General features: G+C 42.6%; 1 pseudogene; it reads left to right on the top strand.

Moving 5' to 3' along the window:
• On the top strand, positions 1-714 carry LOC135268644 (F-box/WD repeat-containing protein 2-like; annotated as a pseudogene).
• The last annotated feature ends 11,162 nt before the right edge of the window (positions 715-11,876 follow it).

Genomic DNA, 11,876 nt, shown 5'->3' with positions numbered 1-11,876 from the left:
ATGGAGAGAAAGGACTTTGAGACATGGCTTGGTAACATTACTGTTACATTTCTTTCCCTGACGGACTTGCAGAAAAATGAAACTCTGTATCACCTTATTAGTCTGAGTGGGGCAGCCCAGCTCAGGCATCTCTCCAGTAACCGAGAGACTCTCCTCAAGCGGGACTTCCTCAAACTCCTTCCCCTGGAGCTCAGTTTCTATTTGTTAGAATGGCTCGATCCTCAGACTTTACTCACGTGCTGCCTCGTCTCTAAACAGTGGAATAAGGTGATAAGTGCCTGTACAGAGGTGTGGCAGACTGCATGTAAAACTTTGGGCTGGCAGATAGATGATTGTGTTCAGGACGCTTTGCACTGGAAGAAGGTTTATTTGAAGGCTATTTTGAGAATGAAGCAACTGGAGGACCATGAAGCTTTTGAGACCTCATCATTAATTGGACACAGTGCCAGAGTGTATGCACTTTACTACAGAGATGGACTTCTCTGTACAGGGTCAGATGACTTGACTGCAAAGCTGTGAGATGTGAGCACAAGGCAGTGCGTTTATGGCATCCAGACCCACACTTGTGCAGCGGTGAAGTTTGATGAACAGAAGCTTGTGACAGGCTCCTTTGACAACACTGTGGCTTGCTGGGACTTTGACAACGCTGTGGCTTGCTGGGAATGGAGTTCCAGAGCCAGGAAACACCCCCGTTTATACATCTTTGATCCTTGATGAATCTCTCTATGAGATACATTCCTAGGAGAAACGTTGAGAGTCAGAGGAGATGCTGTTTTATTTGTGACACTTGTTGCTAAATTGCACTCAGGAAAGATTCAACTCTGGTTTCTACTTCCAGCTGGTATGGGTCGTGCTTGGCGCAGGGATGCTCTCTGAGCCTGGTGGGGCTGAACCCTAAGCCACACTCTGCTTGACAAGCAGGGAGCTGCATCTGCCCCAAGGAAAGGGCGCCTGTCCCTTCATCACACACAGGTTCTACAGGGGCAGGCAAGCTCCTGGTGCCAGGCTGTGAGGGCAGGCATTCTGCTACCCAGGGCAATTAGTTCCAGGCGTTATCAATGTTTTCATCCTGGGCAAGGTAAAATGTAAAGGCGATCTCATTTTTGTTTCTAATTTGTATCATTTTAACTGTAGAGGTTGAATACTATTTTACACGTTTGTTGACTATTCATATTTATTTCTTTTGTGAAATCCTTATTCATCAAATTTCTCAATATTTTTTATGCTATACGAATCTTTATTGATTTACAAAGTCTTAACAGCTTCTATGTTCATCAATTATGTTATTAACATTTTCTTGAGTTCACATTTTAGTTTTCTCTTATTCATTTATTTGTGTCAACAATATGATTTAAATGTTTTATATGGAAAAAAATCACCTCTGATTTCTAGCTTTGATGCCTTAGTTATCCACAAATATATAAAAATGCTTACACCTTTTTATTTTTTGAGACAGAGTCACGCTCTGTCGCCTCAGCTGCAGTGCAATGGTGAGATCTCGGCTCACTGCAATCCCTCCGCCTCCCAGGCTCAAGCGATTCTCCTGCCTCAGCTTCCTAACTAGCTGGGATTACAGGCACCTGCCACCACACCCAGATAGAGTGTGTAGAGATGTGGTTTCACTTTGTTGGCGAGGCTGGTCTTGAACACTTGACTTCATGTTCCACCCACCTTGGCCTTCCAATGTACTGGGATTACAGACAGGCATGAGCCCCCATGCCCGGCTACCTTTTTACATTTAATTATTTATAATCCATTTGGGATTTTGTTTGGTCACAAGGGGCAAGATGGACATTTTATTTCTTCTTCCCTAGTGATTAGTCAGTTTATCCAACAGTCCATCTTCTCCTCACTGATTGGCAATTAAACTTTATCAAATGCCAAATTGCTTATACACTTGGGTTTAGTTCTGGTGTTTCTTTTGTTTTTCTTTGATCTATCTAATATCCAATAGGTGTTTCTGCTTTAATTACTACAGCTTTGTAATTCTGCTTCATTATAATTCTTTTTCCAGGATTTGAAAAACTCTGAGGGCAAAAGCTTCTCCCCTCACAAGATGAGATCTTAACTTTTATTATCAGTACACATAGAAAATACATATGTGTATGGATTCATAGATGACAGATTCTCTGATTCAGTTTTAGGGATAACTCAAACCCACCAATCATTACTTGGCACCATGTTGAGGGATTCACGTTTCTATTTTGAGAGTGGGATGGACGGCACTCAGTACCTCAGTGTGCGCGTCATCACGGGTGCATAGGTCCCCTTGAGGTGTCAGCTCTGCTCTGGGGCCAGTTTGCTCCATCCATGGGGTCAGAGGTACATCCAGCAGTTTTGCACCTGGGGCCTGTCTCTGGGATAGAGGAGGTTTTAGAATCTCTAAGTTACAGTTTTGGAGAATTCAAGTTCTTTCACAATTTTTTTTTTTTTTTTTTTTTTTTTGAGAAGGATTGTTGCACTGTCACCAGGCTGGAGCACAGTGGCATGATCTCAGTTCATGGCAACCTCTGTCTCCTGGGTTCAAGCAATTCCCCTGCCTCAGCCTCCTGAGTAGCTGGGACTACAGGCACATGCCACCACACCCAGATAATCTTTTGTATTTTAGTATAGAGATGTGGTTTCACCATGGCCAGGATGGTCTCGATCTCCTGACCTCTTGATCCGCCCGCCTTGGCCTCCCAAAGCACAAATTTTACTTACTAAGATGTGTGTGTGTGTGTGTGTGTGTGTGTGTGTGTTAAAGCTGCCTTCTGAAGTTAAGACTTTGTCCTTTATTGTCACACAGTTTAGTTGTTCAGAGACTACTATTACCAGCATGGCAAAGTGGCCTACAGCATTGACCCTGGAGCCAGATTGGGTTCAACTGCCAAGTTTATGACCTACTAGCTATGTGACCTTGTGCAAGTTACTGAGCCTCTCCGGGCCTTGGTTTCCTGATGGGTAATAGACTCTTCTTGCATCTGGGCTGCCCTATTATTGTTTTGACCAAGAAAGTGTGGCAGAAGTGATAGCATTTTAATTCTAAGCCTAGGCTTTTAGAGGATGGACAGCTTAGGTCTTGGTCTCTTGGGGCCCTGAACTGCCATCTAAGAACTCCAAAGACTGCCGGAGAGGCCAAACGGTGGGGCAGAGTTGGGGGTGCCAAGCTGAGGCCAGTCTTCCCCAATCCTTGCCAAGACCAGATGTGTTAACAGCCCGGAAGCCACCTGATTTCCACAGAGTGCACCTAGTTAATACCATGTGAAGCAGAAGAATCATTTAGCTGAGCTCTGCCTGAACTTCTGAGTGACAAACCATGAGATAGTTAAGAATGATTGTTGTTTCAAGGCACCAGGTTTTGGGGCAATGTGTTACATAGCTTACCTAGTAATAAATAACCAGAACAGGTAGTGATATGAGGGTGTGCCTAGGGCCAGCTTCATAATCCGTAGGGCCCAGTTCAAAGTAAAAAATGGGCCCTTGCTCAAAAAGCAAGATAGAATGGCCATTAAAAGCATTAAAATAGAAAACATTTTTTTCTTCTGTTGTCTCTTTAAGGTTGTCATCGTGTTTTTTAAAATTTGCTATTTAATGTCATTCTATGTAAATAAAAATAGAGATTATAAATTATTAGCATGGACTTTATCATTTATCTTTATATAGAATTTACTACGCCGGTTTTATATGTAAATATAAAAACATTGGGCTTGTATGCAGAATCACCAAAACTATACAGTTTGTACTCTGTAGCTCTTATGTGCCTGTGTATTTCATTCTTTACCAGAACAGTGGTGATGCTGCACAAAAGTAACTCAATCATTTCTATTCCACTTCCTGCTATGTGCACGAGCACCAGCACCCTCCCTACCTGTGGCTGACCAATGCATGAGAAAGCACTAGAGGACAGGAGCTCTAGATTGCTCTATCCTTCCCTTTCTGTCTATGCCATTACTTTCAGAGTAAGTGGTTGACTAATTACAGGGAAGTAGCCCAGGTAAGGAAGGATGTGATAGGGTGCTCTGGTTGTTCATTTTTCTTATAATACCGTTGCCTTCTTTCTGCATTTGAAGCAAGTACTGGTTATAAAAGCGTGTATGGCCTCCCGTGGCTGTCCATATTCCTTTTATCCAGTCATAGGTGTAACATGATTCCTTTATACTTGTTTCAAGTCTCACCAAACTCCATATATCCTGGGTCCACAGGCATTCTGTGCTCATGGACATTATGAGTGGAGTGGGCTAATGGGTAGCAAAGCACAGAGGTGGACGTGCCTGTTGTGTATACCTCCTCTGCTCATGCAAGTGCTGAGTTGTCCCATTGGATTCTACTTACCAAACACAAGTTCAAAAATGTAATTATTAAGAATTTCAAGAAGACAACAGCAGAGTATTAACCTAACTGGGTCCCTATGTGGCTGTGTGTGTTGTATGTCTATGTGGTTGTGCGCTGGTCCTAGGTGTGGCTACCCCTTTCTGTAAATTTTTATGAACCCATTATAAGTCTATGACTGGTGCAGATGGTGGGCATGTGAGTCAAGTTTGGCCAATCAGACATCCTATGCCCTTGTGCTCAGTGACTGGGAAAACGGTGGGCATATGGCTCATTTGGGGCCACCTAGATGCATCCTTGAGACTTGACACAGGAATCACAGGAATAGAAAGATCTCTTCCTGTTGGGCAGTGCACTGTAAGGACATGGCCCTGGGGCTTGTGGAGGCCTATTTCTTGCCTTATAGAGACAGCCTGTGAAAGAGAAGGGACAGACAGAGAAGAGTGTAGCTGGGAACTGGAGCAGGTGAAAGACAGAAAACCATTCACACATTATTTAACCTGCAGGTTTCCTAGCTTGATCAAAGCTCCATCCCCACCTTGGTGTCCCAGTTGTAGAGGCCAACACATCCTTTCCCTGTTTCTCTGTCTCTTTCTTCTCTTTGTTGTAAGCCATTTTGAGTCAGGAGATAACTTGTGTAAGATCCTTGACATCAGTGAATATTTATTTAGAGCTCCCTAAATTTCAGTTTCTTTTTTTTCCCATATACATACAACTTCTACAGCATCTTTTACTCAAAATGAGGCCCTTCCCTCTTCTCAATGGCACTTAGAATACTTATCACAGACCTTTGCTTATAAGAGATGCTAAATAAACATTTATGAAAGCTCCAGGACCTTTGCAAGTGATCAAATTTTTCTTCAACATAGCCTGTGAAGTGGGTACTATTATTGTCTCCATTTCGTAGATGAAGACACCGATTAAGAGGAGGTTAAGTTATGTGCCAAGGGTCACATAGGCTGGAAGTTGTAGAGTCGAGATTTGAACTCAGGTCTCTCTGCTTCTGAAGGCCCTGCTGCTAGTTTTGTTCTTTAATGTTCCAGGGACATGAAGTGAGTACACGTCAACCCGATAAATCACTTCCAGGAGGAAGCATACAATTTTTTCAGACTCCTCTACTAGAACAGGGGTCAGCAAACCATAGCCAGCTTTGGCCTGCAGCCTGGTTTTGTAAATAAAATGTGATTTGAGGAGATCAGGTGCCTACAGGGTCATATTGCTGTGGATGTGAGTAACTGATCAAGATCAACATATTTTGGTTCATTTGGATGATGAACTTAACAGAGAGCTTCCCTATGCTCTCAAGACCTGCATTTTAGCTATTTAAGATTTTTGGGGGCCAGGAAGTGACATTTTCTTTGTTATAGGAAAATATATTTTTTTAAATGCATAAGGAGTTAATATGAAATATGCTGTTCTCACCAGGTGAAGGCCAAAGGATGTAGAAAGAGCCTCTGTGTAACTTTAGGGGTGAGTGGTGGAAGCATCCAGTTACTGCAAAGCATGCCGCCACGGATCTCAGGAGAATCTGCACGTGGGCAGGGAGCGCCACTTTCTCACGGTGGAGGGAGGGGAGTGATTGTTCTGCCTTTGTTCCATTATATTAAAATCCTCATTTGAATTTTATGAGGTCCTTACATTTGTTAATCTGCAACTTTCTTCACGTTTTACTGTTGCAAGATATCTACATGCATACATTCTTTATATCTAGTTTTAAGGTTACATATAATTAAAATATATAATATTTAATGAAAAAAATTAAACGTGGCTGGCTGGCACTGCAGCCACGTCACTTTTTCAGTCTCTTGGATGGTGGTCCACTTAACCCGCCCGTGTTGTCCGTGAATCCTTGCAGGGATAGGCGGGGACCTTTTAGTGGTTGGGGGACCGTTATCTCTCCCCCATGCCCGTTGCTGGGGAGGGACCAGTGGCAGCTGCTGGGGTTGCCTTGACCGTTTTTGTTGTTGGGAATGGTGGCTGGCAGCTCCACGTGGGAAAGAACTGCTTACTCCAAGAGCTGCAGGATCCTTGCAGTGGGTCGCCTCCCACTCCATCGGCGACCCTGAAGAGCTGCGGACGTGGCCTTTCCTCAGCACCTGAGAGGCTGCCTTGTCTGGCCAATGGGAGCAGCCGGGAACTGGGCCAGGGAGCACTGCTGGAGCTGGATCAGGCTTCCCAAAGGGAAGGACGCCTCCTGCAGTGCTGTGTGCGCTGGGCACCCCTTTCTCCTTCTGCCGCTGTGTTTCTGCCTGATTGTCCACCTCCATTGGTTGTGCAGGCTTTTCTTCTGCCCTCACCACCGGCTTTGGGGTCGGGCCCGGCACCTGCAGGGAAGGAATTTGGAGGGGAAATTTGAGTCTTAGACGAGGGATCCTCACGGGGCTTCTGCGTGCGAACATCATGGTCTGCCGCTGGGTTTCTACCTGATCGTCCACCTCCATTGGTTGTGCCTTCTTTTCTTCTGCCCGCACCACTGTCTTCAAGGTCGGGCCCGGCACCTGTAGGGAAGGAATTTGGAGGGGAAATTTGAGTCTTAGACGAGGGATTCTCACGGGGCTTCTGTGTGTGAACATCATGGTCTGCCGCTGGGTTTCTACCTGATCATCCACCTCCATTGATTGTGCCGTCTTTTCTTCTGCCCTCACCACTGTCTTTGGGGTCAGGCCTGGCACCTGTAGGGAAGGAATTTGGAGGGGAAATTTGAGTCTTAGGCGAGGGATCCTCACGGGGCTTCTGCGTGTGAACATCATGGAGTTGCGTACAGACAGCACGGGTTTCTTCCTTGAGGCGGGCTTGCAGACTGGAGGAGGCAGGTCCCGCAGTTGGGCACTCGAGTTCGGGATATTCCAGCTGACTGGAAACCAAGGCCCAATACCTCACTGAGGGTACAGGAATCGACAAGGGTATAGGGCTCCCGGGGCAGGCACACACGCAGGAGCTGCGGGGTGAACCCGGCCAGCTGAAAAGTCTGCATGGACAAGAGGAGACCATTGCGGTTGCCGCTGCTGCTGGGTCCTGCGGAGAAACGAGGAACACAATTTACTCAGGACATTTCCCGTAGCCACAAGTTGTGCACCAACAAATATAGAGTCACTAACTAGTCTGTGGTGGCTCAGACTAGTGCCCGCCCGCACTGGGCAGCTGGGCTCCTATGACATCACAATGGGGTTAGTGACAGAGCAGGGTTTGGGGCAGTGCACAGGAGCCCAGCAAGGGCACCTACAAGTGGAGTCAAAGGGCACAGGGTGAGGCTCCACACCCATCCAGCTGGACTCTAGCCCCAGGGATGTCCTGCTCCTGGGGGCAGGTGTGTGGCCCTGGATGGGCCCCACTGTGGGGCTGTGGGGCATGTGGGGCTGATCTGCCAGAGCCCTTCCCACCTGGTGTCTGGCCCAGGTGCCAGGCTGGAACCCAGTGGCCATGTCTTGGCTGGCCTTGTCCCCTGGGTTACAGGGCCAGACCCTGCTGGAAGCAGAGCTCAGGACTAGCCAGATCCTGCCAGGTTCCCCTAGGGCCTCCTCAGCGCCTCTCTGCCTCCTGGAGCCAGGCCCGCCTTCTCCATTGCAGTCCTGGCCTCACCAGGCAGATTTCAGGAGAGGATGCGTGCCCCGGCCTGACTGGTTGCCGCCCCTTACCACTTCCCTTCCCAGTGGGCAGGGTCTCCACTTCTTTTTACAAATTTGCCTGAGAGCTTTCCTCAGGTCATTCAGGTGATCATGACCCAGCCAGGCTTTGAACCCAGGCTGTGCGATTCCACAGCTGGCACTCTGGCTGCTGTGTGCCTCCTCCTCATGGGTACTATGGGAAATTTCTTAAATTTCCCATAGTCCTAGGGTACTTAGCATCGTGACATATCTGTAATAAGCACGTGCACACATAGAAGGAGGTCTTCAATACATAAGTTGACCATGACCCACTCTGGGCTCCAGTCCTCTTCAAAGATGTAGGGCAGGGATCACCAGCTGTCAGCACAGCACCATCCCACATTGATCTTCTAATAGAGCCTTTCAGCCCAGATGTTCTTTCTCGTCTGGTGGGAAGAATCTAAGTGTGTAAAACAGCATTCCAGACAAATTCTAAAAAAAATAAAAATGAAGAAGAAAAAATAGAGATGGAGGAAGAAGAGAAGTGCAGATGATGATAACTTGAAATCTTGATAATCTTATTTTACAAGTTTGAATTCAACTCAAAAACTGTTAAAGAAACAAAAAGCAGGATTTAGGAACAACAAACATTTGTATGGCTGGTCCTATAAATCATTATACACCAAACAATATGGCATTAAAATCAATAAGGCAAAAATAGTAGGAAAAAATAACAATATTAACAAGAGATCAAGTAGTCATTGTCAGTTGACTACTGACTTGCTCAAATAAATAAAGTAATAGTGACCCAAATAACACAATTAATAAGATGGATAAAATAATAAACACATAAAGTCCATACTTGATAAAAGAGAATACACTTTATTTTCAAGTGTTCCTTCACCTTTTATAAAATGTACCCTATATTGGGACAAAAACCAAAAAATTAAATTCCAAAATACATTAAAAACATACAAACAATAATCCCTGTACACAATTTAGTAATCCAGAATTGATAATAAAAAAAGCAAAATAACGATAATTCCATGCACGTTAAAAAACTGCCAAATAATTTTTGTGCCAAAGAAGAAACAAAATATTAAATTGCAGAATATTTAGAAGACAATGGTGGTAAAAATTCTGCATATGAAAATTCTGAGCTAAAACTTAAAAAACAAAATAAATAAATTAACCTCTGAATTTTAAAAGTTAGAAAAGGAGAAAAAAAATCTTTCCAAGAGGGAAATACGAAAAAATAAATAAAAAAATAGAAACTGGAAGAACTAGTTTTAAGACTCAATTGTACAGGGAAAAACTGCTAAGCCACTAACATACTTAAGAGAAAAATGCAATAGCATGAAAAACTCCAAATTTGGAATTAAAGAGAAAAGAAAGAAACATCATCCTGTGTACAAATAACAATATAAAAATTCATGGAACAGAATTTTTAAATTGAACTTTATATTTAAAAATAATTGTATATTTATGCACAGTTGTAAGAAATATTACAGAGAGATCCTGCATACTCTTTAACCAATTTTCTTTAATGCTGACATCTTGCCAATCAATAGTACAATATCACAATTAGGATACTGACATGGAAACAGTCAAATACAGAATATTTGTATCACCACAGGGTCCTTCATGTTAACCTCTTTGTTTCCTTTTTCTTTTTCTTTTCTTTCTTTCTTTCTTTCTTTTTTTTTTTTTTTAGACAGAGTTTTGCTCTTTCACCCAGGCTGGAGTGAAGTGGTGCAATCTCTGCTCACTGCATCCTCCACTGCTGGGTTCAAGTGATTCTTCTGCCTCAGCCTCCCCAGTAGCTGGGACTATAGGTGTCCACCACCACACCTGTCTACTTTTTTGTATTTTTAGAAGAGACAGGGTTTTGCCATGTTGGCCAGGCTGATCTTGAACTCCTGACCTCAGGTAATCCATCCACTTTGGCCTCCCAAAGCGCAAGGACTACAAACATGAGCCACAGAGCCTGGACCATGTTAAACTTTTATAGCCACACCTTTCTTCCTGTCCCCAGTCCTTGACACCTGGCAACCAGTACTATGTACTCCATTTCTATAAGTTTGTCATTACTAGGATGATATATAAATGGAATCATACAATGTGTAACATTTTGAGATTGGTTTTTCTCACTCAGCATAATTATCTGGAGATTCATTTAGGTTGTTATGTGTATCAATAGTTCTTTTTATTGCTGAGTAATATTCCATGGTATGGATATCTCACAGTTTTTAAATCATTCACCTATTGAAGGACATCTGGGTTCTTTCCAGTTTTGAGCTATAAGACATAAAACTGCTTTGAACATTCATATGCAGGTTTTTGTGTGGAAGTAAGTTTTATTTCTCTGGGACAGACGCCCAGGCGTAAAGTTTCTGGGTCACATGGTAATGTTTTAAAAGAAAATGTCAAATTAGTTTTCAGTGTGGCTAGACTTGTTTACATTCCTACCAGCAACGTGTGAAAAATCCAGTTTCTCTATACCTTTGTCAGCATTTGGTGTTGCCACTACATCTTATTTTAGCCATTCTGATAGGTATGTAATAACACTTCTTTGTGGTTTTAATTTCCTTAATAGGTGATGATGCTATTTTTTTAGCAGGCTTATTTGTCATCTGTGTATGCTCCTCAGTAAAATGTCTGTTTATCATTTGCCCAAAATGTAATGTTTGCATTTTTTACCTTTGAGTTTTGAGAGTTTTTATGCATTCGAAATACTAATCTTTGGTTGAATATGTGGCTTTTAAATATTTCCTCCTACTTGTAGCTTGCTTTTCATCCTCTCTAACAAGATCTATGGCAGAGTACAGTTTTTAATTTTGATGAACTCCAATTTATCAATTTTTTTCTTTTATGGATCATTCTTTCGGTTTTAACTTTAGGAACTCCTTGCCCAGCCACAGATCTTAAAGATTTTCTCCTACTACTTTTGGAATGATTTCATAGTTTTACATTTTATAATTTAAGTCTTAGATTCATTTTAAGTTAATTTTATGTTATGTATGAGATTTAGTTCAAGGTTTCTTTCTGGCCTATGTATTTCTGATACTTACAGGACCTTTTGTTGAAAATGCTCTCTTTATTATTTTGAGTTATTTTGACACTTGTGTGTAAAAAACTAGTCAGACATATTTGCATGGTTTTATTTGTGGATGAGGTATTCTAGCACAATGATCTACGTGTGCTGATCACTCTGCCAAAACTATATAGCCTTGACTAGTGTGGCTATAAAGTGACTCATATCATGTTAGTCTTTTTTTTCAAAATTGTTTTAGTCATCTGTGTTTCTTTTATTTTTCACTTAAAATTTAAAGTAATCCTGTCTATATAATGAATGCAGTTGGGATTTTGGTAGAAATCGCATTAAACCTATAAATAAATTTGGGGAGAATTGATATCTTTACCATGTTGAGTCTTTCAATCCATGAACACAGTATGCCTCTTTGTTTATTTAGATGTTGTTTTTCTTTCTTCAGTGTTGTGTAGTTTTTCATATAAAAGTTCTATACAAGTTTTGCTAGAGTTATACTTCAGTATTGAAACAGCAAGTATCAAAGGGTCCCTGGAGAACATTTGACCTGCCTGCAGACTGGGAGAATGGGGTGGAGTCACGGGAAGTTGGCACCTTTTGCAGCAGGGAGGAGGCTGGCCTCTCCTGTTCCAGGGTGGTACCTGGGATTCAATCTGCGAGGTGGGAAATGACTAGAAGGATTCTCACTTTGCTGAGAGTTCATTTCCTTTTCTTTCCTTTTTGCCCAATAAATCCCATTTTTCTCATCCTTCAAAGTGTCTGCAACTCTAATCTTTCCTGCTTATGTGACAAGTACCCTAAGGAAAAAGTCCAACAGCATTTAGTTTAGTTTAGTTTAGTTTTTTTCTTAAACAATTAATAATGGTACTCTTCATTATTAGTATAGGCAAATACAATTATTGTGTGTTTATCTCTTGTATCCTGTGACCTTA

This window comes from Aotus nancymaae, unplaced genomic scaffold (genome assembly GCF_030222135.1).
Source record: "Aotus nancymaae isolate 86718 unplaced genomic scaffold, 86718_ANA_hifiasm-v0.15.2.pri h1tg000041l, whole genome shotgun sequence".
Classification (NCBI taxonomy): domain Eukaryota; kingdom Metazoa; phylum Chordata; class Mammalia; order Primates; family Aotidae; genus Aotus; species Aotus nancymaae.
This window is presented reverse-complemented; position numbering and strand designations above follow the sequence as displayed.